Source organism: Macrotis lagotis, chromosome 1 (assembly GCF_037893015.1).
Source record: "Macrotis lagotis isolate mMagLag1 chromosome 1, bilby.v1.9.chrom.fasta, whole genome shotgun sequence".
In the NCBI taxonomy this organism is placed as follows: Eukaryota; Metazoa; Chordata; class Mammalia; order Peramelemorphia; family Peramelidae; genus Macrotis; species Macrotis lagotis.
In genome coordinates this window covers 349616406-349634591 of record NC_133658.1, presented here as the reverse complement: position 1 = coordinate 349634591, position 18186 = coordinate 349616406, and the positions used below count along the sequence as shown (strand labels likewise).

The window sequence follows — 18186 nt, the reverse complement described above, 5'->3', positions numbered from 1 at the left end:
AACAACTGATTCAAAGGATCCTGGGGTTAATGCTGGAAGGGACCTCCAAGGACCCCTTATCCAACCTCTCTTTATTTTAAAGATAAGCAAATCCAGAGAAATTAATGTGTCCAAAATCACACAGGCAGGATTCAAAACCAAAATTCTATAGCTCCAAATACAATGATTTATTTTGGTAGCCAAGAGTAGAGGAAAGGGCAGTGCATTTGGAGTTAAGGACTGTCTTTGAATCCTACCCTTACTATGTGACCATGAAGTCACATAACTTCTCTGAAAATCAATTTCTTTATCTACAATAGGGAATCTAATGCTTACACAACTTATATTACAGGGGTATTGTGAGGAAAGCTTTGTCAAACCATAAGGTACTATAGAAAAGAGGTTACATGAATTTTGTATTATGTACCCTTCCTCTTCCTCCCAGGGTAAATGGCCTAAGAGATAGGTATAGAGGCCCTGCTCAATTCAATTTGCTTTAAAATAACAATGTCATTCCTATAGTTCAATACCTTCTTTGTAGCTCTTATCTGTTGGATACCCAGACTTTCTGGAGTGCTTTTCTGCATATACTAAACACTTTATAGAATGGAGTCTCTTTCTCTCAGCAAAAATGCTGGGGATCAGAGTTTTCTCTTAGGCTATAATGACAGGAGGTGGTCCCTTGAAATGATCACTGAAGATCAAAGTATTTCTGAGATTTGCAACATAAAAGCCCTCAAACTATATTTATTACTGATTCAATTCAATGAACATTAATTAAAGGTTTACAGTGTGAAAGGGCCTCAATTAAGAAACATTCAGGCCCAAGGAAAAATTCTGAAACTGGTGAACTTAATCCTTGGATCTAACTGACCACCCTTTTAGCATTTTGCCACCCAGGTTCAGAGTACTACCATAGGGGTCCATTACTCATCCCTTTCCAGTTCAGGTCTCCTGACCAGTCCTCCATCCCATGAATTCTCCTCACACTCTAGGTCTCCTTAAATCTCTCCTGTTCATCATCTTACTCATTGAGGATACTAGCCCAAAACCTATAGTCTTTCATATAATGCTTTAAAATTGACAAAGCATTTTTAACACATAATTTCATTTGTTCCCCAAAATAGATTCATGACAGCAGATGTTCTAGATATTATTATCCCCATTGGACAAAGGAAGGAATTGAGGCACAAAGAGATCAGCAAGGCTAGTTAGAAATATGGAAGTGAAATTGCACTCAGGTCTTTGTGATTAGAGTCAAGACTCTCACTCTTATTATAGGTTCTCATCATAGAGTACACAAAAGCAATTGACTTTTGGTAATAATATCTGAATAGTATTATTAAATGACACCTGAATATTTTAACTGTAGCTTTCTTGAAGTAATGCCTTCACTGAGTCAGGCTCATATCAAGAATTGCAGGACAACATGGTAAGTAAATAGCCAGTGTAAGGAGTTCAGAGTGTTAATATGATGCATATAAACAGTAAGTTTCACAAAGAGATGGAAGAGAAGCAGTCAGATATGTAGAAGAATGAAGAGAAAGTAGTAGTAACACAAAAACTTAGAAAGGATGGAGGATATAGGAGAAGATGGTCAACAATGACAAAGACAGAAATTCTGAATTTTGTAAAGATACCATTAGACTTGGTAATTAGATCACTGGAAATTTTGATGATTGTCTTTTTAGTTTAATTATGAGGTCAGAAACTAGATTGTAGAGGGTTTAAGAAAAAAATTAAGAGGAAAATTTGTGGAATTTCTAAAAAATAAAATATATGGAACCTTTTTCCTCCCCTTCACATTTAATTTAATTCAACTTTTTGGATTCATTATTGATCTTATAATCTAGAAGGTTAAGATATCATGTAAACTACTATTTATTTTTAAAGCTTTTATAGTTTATTTATTTGTTTATTTTCATATTATTCCAATAGCCTTGTTGTAAAAGTAAACATAATCCCCCCCCTTCCTCCACAATGATAGAGAAATCTGAAAAAAAATAAAATGAGAAGGAAAAAAGTGTACTTTGATTTGTGTTCAGATACCAATGGACTGTCTTTTGGATGGATTGCATTCTTTATCATAAGTCCATCAGAGAAGTTGCTTCACTATTTTTTCCCACAGTTGCCATTGCTAACTGTCTTTCCCCTATTCCTCCCCACTTCCATTTATTCTATTCTGTCTCTTCTTTCATCCTGTCCCTCCTGAAAAAATGGATTATATCCAACTACCCTTTCCCATGATCTTCCCTCGCTTCTGAAACCCAAACCCTTCCTTTCTCCTTCCTCTGACCTCTTTCTCACATCCCTTTCTTCTTTTTTTCTCTAGGGTAAGATAGATTTCAGTGCCCTATTGAGTGTGTATGTTGTTTCCTCTCTGAGCCATTTCCAATCAAATGAAGACTTACTCATTTCCCCTAACCTCCCCCCACGTCCACTCCATTGCACTCCATTCTCATATCTTTTACATGAAATATCTTAGCACGTTCTACTTCTCTTTTCTCTTTCTTCCAGTACATTATTTTCTCATCCACTGACTCCATCTTTACACCTTCATATTCAGTTTCTTCCTGCACCTTGTCTATAAATGCTCCTTCTAACTACTGTAATAAATAAAGGAGGTTCATATGAGTTATCAGTATCATCTTCCCATGCAGGAATCCAAGCAATTCAAGATGATTAAATCCTTCATAATTGGCCCTTCCTTTACACCCTCTCTATGTTTCAATTGAGTCCTGTACTTGGAGATCAAACTTTCTGTTCAGGCCTGGTAATTTCATCAGGAAAATTTGAAAGTTACCTATTTCATTGAATGTTCATCTTTTTCCCTGAAAGAGATTGTTTAGTTTTGCTGGGGAGTTGATTCTCGGTTGTAATACAAGTTCTTTTTGCCTTCCAGAATATCATATTCTAAGACCTATGAGCCCTTAATGTGGATGGTGCTAAATCTTGTGTAATCCTGACTATAGCTTCCATGATATTTGAATCGTTTCTTTCTGGCTGCTTGTAATATTTTCTCTTTGACTTGGGAATTCTGGAATTTGACTATAATATTCCTGGGAGTTCTTGGGGGAGGGAGGTAGATCTCTTTTGTGAGATGATTGGTGGATTCCCTAAATTTGTATTTTACCCTCTGCTTCTAAGATATCAGAGCTATTTCCTGGAGAATTCCATTTAAAATGAAATCTAGGTTCTTTTCTTGGTCATGACTTTCAGATAGCCCAATCATTTTTAAATTATCTCTTCTGGATCTGTTTTCTATGTCATTTGTTTTCCCAATGAGATGTTTACATTTTCTTCTAGTTTTTTCATTCTTTTAGTTCTGTTCTTTGTTTCTGGATTTCTGACAAATTCATCAGCTTCTCTTAAAACTCCTACATTTGAAGGAGTTATTTTCTTCAAGGAGCTTTTTTATCTTTTTTCCATATGGCCAGTTCTTCTTTGTAAGACATTCTTCTCTTCATTGACCTCTTGGATCACTTTTTTCATGTCAACTGAACTGGTTATTTTTTTCGATACTTTTTTGTATCTCCTTCACCAAGCTGCTGACTTGGTTTTCATGATTTTCCTACATCACTCTCATTTCTCTTCCCAATTCTTCCTCTCCCTCCCTAAACTTGATTTTCAAAATCTTTTTTGAGCTCTTCCATAGCCTGAGAAAAATTCCTATTTTTCTTGGAAGTTTTGGATACAGAAACTTTGACCTTATTTTCTTCCAAGGTGTATTTTGATTCTCCATGGGACCAATGTAACTGTTAGATTCTTTTTCTTCTATTGTTTACTCATTTCCCCAGGCTATAACCTGATCTTAACTCCTTGTTAAAATGGGTTTCTGCTTCCAGGGTGAAGGATGCACTTTTCCAAGCTTTTGAGGTTCTCTGGTACACCCCTCAAGGGATTTCAGTTCCTTCAAGGCCTTATGAGAGCCTCTGACTGCTCTTTTGGCCTGTACTCTGGGATATGGTTGATTCCAAATACTCCTCTCTGCCCTGGAGCTGAAAGGAAGATCCTTACTCTGCTTTGGCAGTATGGGGCCCCAGATTGTGACCTGCATGTGAGTATGGACAAAGCAACAGAGTCCTACCACAAGGATAGTGGAGAGAATTCTGAAGTCTTCCCCACCCCCACTTCCAATACTTGATCTGAGTGCTTTGGAAGCAACTAGTGAGTGACTCCACAGGATCCCAAGGTAGGGCCACACTGAGGCCTGTCTTGATCTGGGCCCTGCATGCACACTAGTTTGGCAGAATTTTCCTGCTGACATTCTAGGTTGTCCTTGGCAATCCCTGGGTTGAGTGGTCTGAAACTGCCCCTGCTACTATTGACCCAAGAGGCCCCCAGGGACCCAGACATCCTGTGGTCTATTCTAGATGGCTGGAACTGGTTCACTCTGGTATGGTCTCAGCTGTGTTGCAGCCTTTTCCAACCCCAGTGGAACAGACCCTCCCCACAGATCTAAGTTGTCTTGGGTTGGAAAATTGTTTCATGCAATCTTTCTGTGGGTTTTCCCACTCTAGAATTTGGTTAGAAGCATAATTTTAAGGCATTTGGAGTGATGTGGGGGAGAGCTTCTGGGAATTCCTGCTTCCACTCCAATATTTTGGCTCCATTCATTACTGTTTAATTATATAGCACGTGCATATTTTATTCTGTGTTTTAGGGACTTTCTTTCTGAGACTGATACGGAAAGGGAATATAGACTGAAATGGAATGGAAGGGAAATTAAAAATATATCAATACACATTTAAATTTTGAAAGTAAATTATGTAAACATAGGTTATAATACTAATCCACATTCTGTGAGATTCTTGTTCATGACCTTCCATTGATCCTCCATAGAGATCTACTCAATATTCTTCACTGACATCCTTAGTCTTTTAACATTGTGTGATTACCAGTTCAGTTAGGTTCAGTTCTTGTCCTTCATTATCAAGTAAGACCAAAATGACATCACTATATTTGAGACAAATTACAGTGTCTGAGTGTGGCTGATCAGTCCAAATTGAGTTCAGAATGCTCCACCACAGGTTAGACACAAATAGTCTATGTGAACACCTAGCATGGGTGCTGCAAACCTACATATGTCATATTTCCTTTGAATTGCTTCAATTCTTCCCTTTTCATAGCATACAGCAACCCTTCTGAAGAGGGTGCACCATGCGGGATGGTCCTGTGCCATGTTTCTCCCATGCTGCAAAATTAACTCCAAGTTCTTCAGGATGTCCAATATCACTTCTTCTTACCTCCTTGTGAGCACTTACTCTGTGTGAGTTCTCCATAGAATCACCTTTTTGGCAAGAGTACTTATGACATTCTAACAGCACGACCAGTCTGTTGTAGTTGTACTCTCTGTAGTAATGTTGAACTGATAGACAGTTTAGCTTGAGAAAGGGCCTCAGTGTTGGGTATCTTCTCCTGCCAGGTGATTTTCAGAATCTTCCTAAGACAATTTAAATGGAAATGATTCAGTTTCCTGACATAGTGCTGGTAGACTGGGTTTCACAGGCATATAGCAATGAGGTCAGCACAACTGTTCTGTAGACCTTCAATTTGGTAGTCAGTAGTCTAATACCTCTTCTCTTCCACACTTTCTTTTGGAGCCTCCAAATACTGAGATAGCTCTGGCAATGTGTGTTTCAACCTCACTGGAAAAAAAATACTGCCCAGTTAAGTGATGTGTCCACAGTGCTCAAAATGGTTCCACGTATGGATGGCATAGGGTTGACTGAGGTAGCAGTTGTGTTTTCTTGGTGTTAATTATTAGACAAAAAATACCACAAGAAGCAGAGAATCAATCCATCTCAGTTTGTTGCATCTCAGTTTCAGAGGCTGCATTGAGTGCACAATATTTGCAAATGCTCTTGCTCCTTTGGTCTTGGCTTGTAGCCTTTTAAAGTTGAAGAATTTTCCATTAGTGCAGTAGCTGACTTTGAGACCATGCTCATCCTCAGTGTAGGCATTTAATAACATGCTAAAAAGCATGGGAGCAAGAATACATCCTTGTTTCACTCCACTGGTGACTGGAAAATCTCAAAAGCATCATTCACTATACAGATTCCAGGCAAGCATGCTGTCATAAAATTGACATACAATGCTGATGAACTTCTCCAGAAAAACTTAATTTTCCATAAACCCTCACAACTGAAGGTATCAAAGAACTTGGTAAGATCTACAAATGTTGTATACATACCTCTGCTCTGTTCTTGACATTTTTTCCTGGAGTTGTTGGACCATATCAACTGGTCCTTAACCCTCTCTGAAAACATACTAGCTCTTATGGAAGTGACCATCTTCCAGTTAAAAGATCAGCCTATTGAGAAGGACTCTGGCAAGAATCTTACCAACAATGGATAAAAGAGAATTACCCCTGTGATTGTCATAGCACAATCCATTCCCTTTACCATTATAGAGATGGACAATGGAGGCATCCTTAAATTCTTGGGGGATAACCTGTTCATGTCATATACCCTGGAAGCCCTTTTAGGGCTGCTTTCCACCTTTGATGTCTCCAAGTCACTTAACTCTCACCTGTAGCTCCAAGAAACTGTAGCATCTGTAGCAGCCACAGCCCTGTAAATCATTTTGGTTGGGGGTCTGACCAGGTTAAGGGTAACAAGGGAGCCTCAAACTCATTGATGAGTTGTGGGAGTGTCTACCCCCATTAGATGAAGTCTTCCAATGGTGGAATGGGTGAATCAGAATAATGTTCCAGCAGCCTAGAAGTCAACTGAAGCAAGTCTTGAATAGACATTGAAGAAACAAGGTTATCCACTGCATCTAAAGTCATTACTAGTTGTCTTGACTTTGTCTTGCTAGATTATGATGACTTTGGAAGAGAGAGTGAAGTGAATGACTTCATGTAACTTCACCTCGTTTAAATCTAAATTATGCACAAAACAAAAGGCATCACCCATACTTTATCATCACCATTACAGCTTTCCAACTGTCTATATATAAATTATCACTCTCACTACATGACTGATTTGCCTGCTTTTCCAATGACATGCTGCCTGAGAACTTTCTTATATACCTCTTCTTGAATGCATATCATCATTGGTAATAGGTTATAACCTACTCAATCCATAGTTTGGTTTTTTATCTTTGCAAAGAAAGATGACCCCATCACTAGAAATGACAAAACTAAGAAGGTTAAATGGAAGTTAATACTCAAGATAAATAAGATTTTTGGAAAACAGCAGGTTCCCCTTGATTAATTCAGGCCAAGATAAACTACATCCTTCGATGGGGAAAGAAATAACAGATGTCATTGCTAAGTTACTGTCAGTAATATTTGAAAGATCTTAGAAAACAGGAAAAATACCAAAGAACTAATGCCATAACAATGTTTGGATTTTAAAAAAGGAAAAGAACTGAGTCTACCAGGTCAGAGAATTTGACTTCAGTTCTTGGGAAAATTCTAGAAAGGATATAAAAAAGACTTTTGTGAACTTCTATAAAAGGAAGTGGTGATTACAAAGAAATAGCATGTATTCATCAAGAACAGGTCATTCTAGACCAGTCTTTCCCCCCCCACCCCCTCCCATCCCCTGATTTTTGAAAACTAAATAAATATACATGGTAGAAGGGCTAGAGATTGGGGTATAAAAGCTATATTCAAATATTTAAAATAAAATATGTGGTAGAGGGATTAATCTAATTTTTGTTTGGTTCCAGAGGACAGAGTCAAGAATAATAGGTGGAAATTATATGCACATTTAGATTTGTTGTCAAAAAACCAAAACAAAGAAACAACAAACTTATAAACAATTAAAACTGTTCAAAATAAGAATAGGCTGTCTTAGAAAATTACAAATTTCTCTTCATCAGAAAAATGTTATAGTGGGTATTCTTTTTCAGGCATTGGTAAGCCTGAAGTTCTTATGTGATCTTATGTAATACTTTAAAACTGCCAGGCATTTTTCATTGTCCTTTAAAAATTACTTGAAAAATTGATTGTAAAGGAAATGAGGATTTTCAAGCTTTTAGCTATACAGCATCACTGGGATAATACTGATGTATTTCTTGGGTTATATATCAGAAAATGGATCTCAGAATCATTGGAAATATAGGAAAATTTTCCAAATGCAATCTAACAGACTTACATCTTTCTATACAATTCTGTGCCTAGATCATTGTTCATCTTCAAGGCCCATCCAAAATCTAATGCAAAGCATAGTCATGTACATGTACATATACATGATGTTATTACCTGGGCTTCCTATCTCCCTCCATGGACCAGAATAATTCTTTGCACATAATAGGTACTTAATGAATGGGTGTTGCATTGAATTGCGAGCATTATACCCTAGACTTTGGGAGACAGAATTTTCTGATTGATTTGTTAAAGTATCTATAAAATATTTACTATGTCCAGGAAACTATGCACTGTAGATATAAATATAAGTAACAACAAAAACAAAATATAATCCTTACACTGAAAAAGTTTATATTGTAAAAGGGGAAGATAACATTTGTAGAATATTAGTGATCAGGTAGGGGTACTCTGGTCTGGAAATTCAAAGGGATGATGAGTTGAGCCATAGGGCAATAGACTGACATAACATTTCTAGGAATGCTAATGATGATTTGATTATTCCTAGAGCAAGAGTTGAGAAATATATGTTGGAAATGGAGGCTGACTATTTAACCCATAGTATGGAAAGAAGATGCTTTAATCTGGAAACAGATAAATATGTTAAAGACACCAATTAAAGGAGCAGTGTCCCATGATTAATCATAGAGGACTGAATGGAGGACAGAGAGGCTGAGACTTAGCACTTATTCTCAAAAGGTAAAGGGAAAAATCTATACAATTTTATATTTTAATCTACTTCTTAAAATACCTATGTCCCAAGCATCAATTAGCTGATGTAGTTGATAAATGTGATCACAAGAGGTAGAGAACAGTGAGGTCTTATGTAATCAAAGAAGGTTTCTTTAAGTAGGTATGATTTGATCTGAATCTTGGAAATGGGTAAGATGCATGTATTCAAATATAGTGTCATTTGCCCCATCCATTGGGGAAGTTCAATCATTCATGTAAGCATAGAAGCTTAGGATGGGCTTGCCTCAGACATTTATGATGGAGGGATTCCTTTCCCCACTTCAGAGCATGTGATTGTAAGCTCTGATTACTTCTCATTGGCTACTGTCTAGTGAAGAAAAGGACCTTTATTTGTCTATTGAACTCGGACTGAATTTTCATTAAAAAAAAGATCCTGGTAAATGACCCCTAATTTTCTTTCTTTTCAAATGAGGAGGATTTCTATAAGCCATAGGGTGGGTGAAAGGAAGGTTGACCTATCACTCACATGGCCATCACATGACTAAGACTGAACAATACCTCTTTTTCTCTTATGTCTTCTGTTTTGATCATAGGTGAAAGAATGACTACATACATAATGACTTATGATAGCACCCTGAGAGCTCTGAAAGATGAAAAGAGTCAACAGAGACCTCCTCCAAGATCAGAATCATACCAGAAATCACCACAGCTGGTCAAAGTATCTGAATCTAATAGTGATTGTTTTCTCTCTTCTCCAATTTATTAAAGAAGGAACCAAAACTTCATGATGTCACCAAGAATAGGAATGATACAACAAAAAGGGCTAATGTTTAATAATTAGGAAGCTGAAGAAGGGAAAGAAGAAGGAGGGCAGCAGTGCCAAAGTGGACAGTTACCCCACACAGGACAACATGAAGAGAAGGGCTGGAATACTAGATTTTGACTCCTCTTTATCCCTGTCAGGTGCCTGGGAGGAAGTGACAGCCAATTCTGGCATGATCTGTAAAGTGTCTGAACTAGCCCAGAAGTGGATTGACACACCATCTTAGAAAAACACATCCTGAAAGGTGAAGGACCAGCTTAGGTAGGAAGGTTATCAAAGCATTGATTAAGTCCTTTTTATGTAACTGGCATTGTACTAAGCACTGGAAATACAAATACAACATTCCCTTAAAGAATTTATACTCCAGTGGGGAGAAGATAACATATAAATGAAACTGATATAAGTTGCCTGGTGGTTAGAGTACTGGACCTGGAAATCAGGAAAGTCAAATTTCAAATCCAGCCTTAGATACTTAACTACTTGTATGATGCTTAACAAGTCACTTAACCACCTGCTGCTTTTTGTCTCAGTTTCCTTTATTGTAAAATTAGGATAATAATGGTTCCTTCCTCATGAAGTTTTTATGATGATAAAATGAAATAATATTGAAAGCACTTTGAAAATTTTGAAGTATTATTAAATAATGTCTTTGTTGTTGAAAGGAAAAGAGAGAAGAGAAGGTATTCATGTTGGGGTAAGATGGTGAACTTCAGCCCATCAGAATCACATCTGGGAGAGAAATAAAGCATAGAAGGCTTAAAAGGCATAGAAGTCTGTTTCCAAACTAAATGTCATAGAAAGAACTCAGCAATGAGCCAAGGATATCTGCATGGCAGAGAGATATCACTGGGTGAGAAGGCAACTGAGTCATGTGGAGAGTGAGTGGTTCAATTGGGAGAACCCCAGTGAATATGGTGAAGACTCCTAAAAGGAGGAAAAAACTTATAGGATCAGCATCATGAGGTACCTCTTGAATCCTCATTTTCCTTATCCTTAAGCCCTAGTAACTTTGGTCTTCAAGGTTCAGTCCACTCTTCCCAGGGACATTGAACCTGAAGTTGGGAGTAAATGAATGTCTTCTACTAGCCACTTTAAATTAGAACTCATTCTCCTCAAGGGAGATTGCATTCCAGATTTGGGGAGTATTTTTGTCCTTCTTTCATAACATTTTTTTTGGTATTTTTATTACAAGGCAAATGGGGTTAAGTGGCTTGCCCAAGGCCACACAGCTAGGTAATTATTAAGTGTCTGAGACCGGATTTGAACCGAGGTACTCCTGACTCCAGGGCCAGTGCTTTATCCAACTGTGCCACCTAGCCACCCCCCTTTCACAACATTTTCAAAGTAAATACCTCTTAGTTTTAGCTAACTGATTTCCACTCGTTAATTGACACCAGTGACCACACAAAATAAAAGCCTATGAATGATTGTTTCATAAACCTCAGCCTCTCAGGATCATCCAAAAATGAAAGCCCCTTGGAAGAGAAATCTAGTCAGTAGTCCTTTGGGGATTAAATCTGTCTATGTAAAAGGGAGCTGGGAGAGTAAGTCCATCAGCTAATCAGGGAAGATGGGTATCCTTGGTCGGAGAGAGAAGGTAGATAAATGTGTCTAATATGAATCTTGTGTATAGGTGTTCAGCCCTGCTGTATGTGAATGGCAAAATGAAGAGAGCCTCCAATCTGCATCTGGTTAATTGGGTTCAACCAAAATGGGCAACTTCAACTCTCAAAATCCACTTTTATGATTGAAATCCTATTGTGGGCACTGGGCCATGCATGACTGGCCAAATTTCTAATTCACTTTGGGGTTAGCCCCTTAATAGCAGCATCAATATAATTCATGGTCAAACAGTCTGTCCAGCTGCTTGGCCAAGGGATCTGAAAATACCCCTTCTCTGTGAAGGACTTAAGACTGATTCAGCTCTATAACTGGGTTCATAGCATATTTAGGCATTAGGAAAATGTCATCTCTGTTGTTTCCATTCAGTCATGAAGCCAAAAGTCCCATGAATTCATGGATAGGGCTAGAAAATCATCAGTTTGTTCTTATTTCTTTTCTATCTTCCCCTCCAGAGCTCTTCTTTCTTCTATTGATTCCTCACCCTATCCTGTTTCTATTCCCACAGGCACTGCTCCTTTTTCCCCTATCAGTTTATCCCCTATAAAGCTGACATATTTCCATTTCATTGGGATCTCTTGATTTGAAAGTCCCAAAAGATCAGTCAGATAATGATCGCATTTCAAATAGTAGGTCAATCAATAGGGGAGATACTTGGTAGAAGGTAGTACTGTTCAAAGTCCCTCACATTTTGTCTTGTAGAGGCTGCTGCCCATTTTGCCTAGGGACATGATCAACTTTATTCCCTTATTCACAAATGAGAGCCAGTAAAGAGTTTCAATTCTAACTTTTTTTTCCCACTTCTATTATTTTGAATCTTTTTTTTCCCTCTCCCTTATATATCTTGAAAGCTATCTATGAAAGATTCTGGAGCCAAGCCAATATTAAGATTGCAATGCTCTTCTGGTTTCTCAAGAAGCATCTCTCCTGGTTGCTCTCTGAGTGTGTGTGTGTGTGTGTGTGTGTGTGTGTGTGAATGTGTGTGTAGGTGGATCATGATAGTAAAGTTAGAAATACAAGACAAAGTCCATTCCAACCAGTTGTTCCTTTCACTCACTGTCTCATTCTGTCTCTGATGATTTTTTTCCTTCCTCCTCACCCTAACAAAGAAACCGATGTTTGTCTGAAAGTTATGTTGAATGGAATCCAACTTTGCAGCTAGTATCACTTAGTGAAGAGAAAGCAGCTGATGGGAACCACAAGCTAGACTGAATCATAAAAACAAAGTCTGGAACCTTCTCAGGAAAAAAAAGAGAAAAATGACATATTAAGAAGGCAGAAGGAGGGGCAGTCTCTGCTAAGACTGTCCATGAGAATCAAGCCTCCAAGCAAATAAATTAAAAGAAAACTTGGCTCTAAGGAATACTCCCCCAGCTTCTACTAGCAGACCACTCACTCTGAATTTTATCAAATAAAATTTCAGTCACTTTAAAGATCATTCCTTTTACTCACAGTATGGTATGAGGTAAACAGCACTGACATAGGAGTCTTTGGAACTGGGTTCCAATCTGCTACTTACTATTTGATGTTTGTGGCAATTTCTTGAACTCTCTGGTCCTCCCTCACTAGATGCCATCCAAGTTCCCTTTCAGCTCTATATCTAGGATCCTTATGATCCTAATAAAACATTTACTCCAGCGACTAACCAGTACTGAACCTGAAGAATCCTTTGGACCAAAGGTGAGGACTTTCACTAATGAATGCAAACAGTAAACTTGGTGGATAATTTTGAAGTATTAAAAGCAGCACAAATGATAAGGAATGCAAAAGAAACCCAACTGTCTTCATTGTTTCCTTTGTAAAGAAGAGTTTCAATGACTATTAATCTTATCATCTGTAAAATCAAGATAATCTTAACTGATTTTCCTTTCATAGTTAAAATCAAAAGAAATAATTGCAAAATAATATGGTACTATAGTAATAATAGTTGCTATCTTAATTGTTATGATTATTATTATATCTCCCTGACCACACTCCCTCTCTCTACCAGGTTGTAAGTTATTATTCTTTTAAAGTATTATTTTAATTTTCCCCAATTTCATATCAAAACAAGTTTTAAACATTTGCTTAAAATTATAAGCTCCAAATTTCCTCTTTCCCTCCATGAGACATAAAGGTTAAACAAGTTATTGTTCTTAATGTTATATCATAGAATCATAGATTTAGAACTTGGATGTCAACAAATTCAGTCTTCTCATTTTACAAGATGAGGAAATTGAGGCAAACAAAGGATAAATGTGTCCGGAATCATACAACTATTGCAAATGTGAGGCAGCATTTGAGCTCAGGTTTAATTGATTCTAATTTATTCCTTATGCCAAATTTGCTGCCCAACTCCCAGTACAACTCAAACTAAACTCAGACTAAAATGTAACATAATGTGAATTTGTGGTTTTCTAAGTCAATATGCAAATATATATTTCTATTTGAGTTTGAACAATACCAGAGTACTCACTGATGCCCAACTTTTTAGACCTGAGAATTTGATTTTAAGATCAAGTAAAGATCAGAACTTCATACTATTAACATCTCTTTAGTACCTTTCTATTGCAAATATTCATAATAATTGTTGAAATGTATAAAGAATTTTAAAGTTTGCAAAGTGATTTGCATACTTCATTACCTTATTTGTTGCTCACAATAACTTTATGAAGTGGGTTATTTTATCCTTATTTTTCCTCAACAAGTTTTACTCCTGACTCCAGGCTTTCTCTACCTATTCACAGTCTCCTTCCCACTGTAGAAGTAGATTCTGCACCTGAGGCCCTTTTCCTCTAATTGATCAACACTTCTTAGAACCTCTATTTTTTGAAAAGTGCCCAGGGAAACTTCAGGGATGGAGACAAGATGGTAGCATGAAGCCTGCATACTCCCTATACAATGTTAAATAAAGCATCTACACAGACACTTAAGCTACAGATCCCATCAAAAAAGAGAAAAACAAGTTCTCAACTTTGGACATCATGGATGATCTTCAGTGAAGCTCTGTCTATTCAGGAGAAAAGGGGAAGTAGAGCTCAGTTGGACTGGAGAGTGGGAAAGCCATCAGGAGACTTCTAGCCACAGCAGCCAGACTGCAGTACAGTTCCCAGTAGCTAGGTAGCATGCTGTCAGGGAAGATCCCAACCCCAAACAAAATCTGAGCCCTGGGAATACTGGGGCAACAAACAGGACTGAGGAGGGAACAAACTACAGCATAGGCCAACCCTGGACATAAAAAAGGAAACAAACCTCTATCTAGGCAAGGACTGGGCTGCATAGCCACACTCTGGCAAGCAATGAGCCAGGGACTAGATTCCAGACCCAGTACAAAAACCTTTGGACTATACAATCTATGTCCCACAAGCTCAACTATCAAAATGAACAAAAAAACAAAAAGAGCACTAATCATAGAAAGCTACTATTAAGATAGAGATGATAAAAATGCCATTCCAGAAGAAGAAAGCAGTGACAAATTACCTACATGGAAAGTCTCAAACAAATTTATGAACTGGAATCAAATCCAAAACTACATGAAAGAGCTGTAAAATGAATTTTAAAAACCAAATAGAGGAAGAACAAAAATAGAAAAAACAAATGAGGTTCATGCAAGAGAATTAGTTGATTAAAGAAATCAAGTACTTTAAAAGTAAAAATGATCAATTGGAAAAAGAATAGAATTCATCAAAAAATAAAATTGTCTAACTGAACAAGGAATGAAATTCATTTAAAAGTAAAATTAACTAACTGGAAAAGAAAACACAAAAGTTAACTGAAGAAAATAAAACCCTAAAAATTAGAATTGACAAATGAAAACTAATGAGTCTTAAGAGTCATAAAGATTCCATCAAACTAAATCAAAAGACTGAAAAAATTTGAAAAATTCACTAAATTCACTAAAAATAAATACCCTGGAAAATAGATCAAGGGAGATAGTTTATGAATTATTGGTTTTTCCTTGATTGAAAAAAAAAACTCTTTAAAATATCTTTCAGGAAATTATCATGTGAAACTTTGCTAATATAGTAGATCGAGAAACAAAATAGTCCTTTAAAGAATATATAGAACACCTTCAGAAAAATACCCCAGAATTAAAATTCCAAGTACCATTATAACCAAATTCCAGAATTCTCAACTAAAAGAGAAGAATACTTCAAGCATTCAAAAAAGAAACAATTTAAATTTTTAAAAAAAGAAGTACAATCAGAATTACACAGGACATAGTAGCTTCAAAATTAAAAAATCAGAGAGCCTGGAATATGATATTTTCGAGGGCAAAAGACCTTGAATTACAATCAAGAATTAACCACCCTGTAAAATTCAGATTCTATCAGGGAACAAGATGAATGTTCAATGACTTGGAAGACTTCAAAGTTTTCTGATAAAAAAAAACTAGAACAAAACTAACAATTCAATCTGCAAATATGAGACTCAAAAGATGCATGCAGAAAGGGAAAAATGCAGACAAGAATATTAAATTATATGCATCCCTAGAAGGAAAGATAACACTTCTAACTCTTGAGAATTGTATTTCTCTTAAGATTGTTAAAGGGTTGAATATAGTTGAAGGAATTAAACTTAGAGGATATGAGTACAAATGAAATATGATTCAATGTTGATTATGAGGGTGGTAGCTCAGGGCACATAGGGAGAGAGGGATCTTATACATAATTAAATCAAGAAGTAACCTTATTTTACTAAATAGTTTCCTTAAGGACTTAAAGTACATTAGGGACAGAGGGTGGGAACATACTTAGAAGGGTTGAATATAAATAGATTAGCAAGTGATCTTGTCTTAATCCATACTTTAGTTAACAAGAATTATAGTGTTACTATTGGAGAGTTAAAGGGACAGAGGCAGAGAATGTACATCATACTTTGGAGAGAATTGTAGGGCTATGGTTGGAGTACTAGAGAGAGAGAGGGAGAGAGTGTACTTAGAGATACTAGACATGAAAAGTTTATGAAGCAATTCTGCTTTGCTTGATGTTTTGTACAGATAGAAGGAGTATGCCGGGGGGCAGGTAGATATAAAGTCTTCATGAAATGATTTGGCTCTGCTTAATGCTTTAGTTCATGAAAATTATGTGTCCATTAAGGGTACTTAAAAAGGGGGGCAGTATAAATTAATTTTAAGTTAATATGATTTATGATTCAAGAGAAGTATATTTCTAATAGGACAGAAAGAAGTGTACTTAGTGAGTATGAGGCAATGCTGCTTATCAATCAATCAAGCAATCACTCATTCAACCTTTGAAAATAGTATTTCTGTCAGGAGAGATAAAAGAAGTATATTTTGACAAAGGGGTTGTAGGTGCAAGACAGTTAAAATAATAAAGACATAAAGAAAGACTTTATTGGAAGAAGGCTAGACTAGATAAAAAAGTACTAAGACCTATTATAGTAGGGGAAAAGAAGGGAAGGTGTGAACACTGAATAAATCTTACTCTCAGAAGATTTGGCTACTTGGGAATCTACCTCCCAGACAAACCCAGGAACTGTATGAGCACAATTATAAGGTACTTCCCACCCAAATAAAGTTAGATCCAATTAACTGGAAAAATATCAATTGCTCATAGTTCAATTGAAAAAATATAATAAAAATGACAATTCTACCCACATTAAATTACTTATTCAGTGCCATACCAATCAAACTACCAAATAATTATTTTACTGAGTTAGAAAAAAATAGTAACAAAATTCATCTGGAGCAACAAAGGTCAAGAATAGCAAGGGAACTGATGAAAAAAAAATATATAAAAGAAGGTGGCCTAGCTACCAGATCTAAAACTATACTATAAAGTGGCAACCATCAAAACTGCCTGGTATTGGATAAGAAATAAAATAATGGATCAGTGAATAAGGGTAGATTCAAAAGAAACAGTAGTAAATGACTACAGTAATCTACTATCTGACAAGCACAAAGACATTAGCTTCTGGGATAAGAACTCACTACTTGACAAAAATTGGTGGGAAAACTTGAAAATTGCATGGCCATAAACTAGACATAGACCCACATTTCCCACCCTTTACCAAAATAGGTATGGGATTTAGACATAAAGGGCAACAATAGACCAAGAAATACCTTATCATTCTAATTGATGGAAAGGGAAAAAATTTATGTCAAAAAAAAGAAACAAAATATATTCTAAACTGAAAAATGAATGATTTTGATTATGTTAAATTAAAAGGGTTTTTGTACTAATAAAATCAATGCTGCCAAAATTAGAAGGAAAGCAAAAAGCTAGGACACAATCTTCACAACTGAGAGTTCTGATAAAGCTCTCATTTCTAAAATACATAGAGAATTGCATCAAATTAATAAGGTTGCAAGTCATTTTCCAATTGATAAATGGTCAAATGATATGAATAGACAGTTTTCAAATGAAGAAATTAAAGCTATAATCATATGATTAAATGCTCTAAAACATTATTAATTAGAGAAAAATAAATTAAAGCAAATCTGATGTATCACTTTACACCTATCAGATTGGCTAAGATGACAAAAAGTAAAAATGATCAATGTTTAGAGAGGTTATGGGAGGATTGGGACATTAATGCATTACTAGTTAGATTGTGAAGTGATTCAACTACTCTGGAGAGCAATATGGAACTATGCTCAAAGAGCAATAAAACTGTTCATATCCTTTGACCAAGCAATTACAATTCTAGGACTATATCCAGAAGAAATCATAAAAAATGGGACAAATCCCACATGTTCCATACTATTCATAGGAACCCTTTTTGTAGTGGCAAAGAATTGAACATTGGGGAATAGTAAAACAAGTCATGAGGCATGAATTATTATGGAACATTATTGTTCTTTAAGAAACCATAAATGGGTAGACTCTAGAGAAGTATGGAATGAATTATAGGATGTGATGCTTAGTAAAGGAGCAGAACCAAGAGAACAATGTACACATTAACAACAACATTGTGAAATGATCAACTCTGCTATATGCAACTGCTCTCAGCAGTTCAGAGAGCTAAGACAACC

General features: G+C 36.4%; 1 long non-coding RNA gene across 1 annotated transcript in view; it reads left to right on the top strand.

Moving 5' to 3' along the window:
• The window catches only part of LOC141517761 (uncharacterized), a 59420-nt gene extending 46642 nt beyond the window's left edge, over positions 1-12778 (top strand). The window contains exons 2-5 of the long non-coding RNA XR_012476979.1: positions 8583-8773; positions 9361-9851; positions 10253-10553; positions 12320-12778. This is a non-coding gene — a long non-coding RNA (uncharacterized LOC141517761). The remainder of the gene's footprint in view (positions 1-8582; positions 8774-9360; positions 9852-10252; positions 10554-12319) is intronic.
• The last annotated feature ends 5408 nt before the right edge of the window (positions 12779-18186 follow it).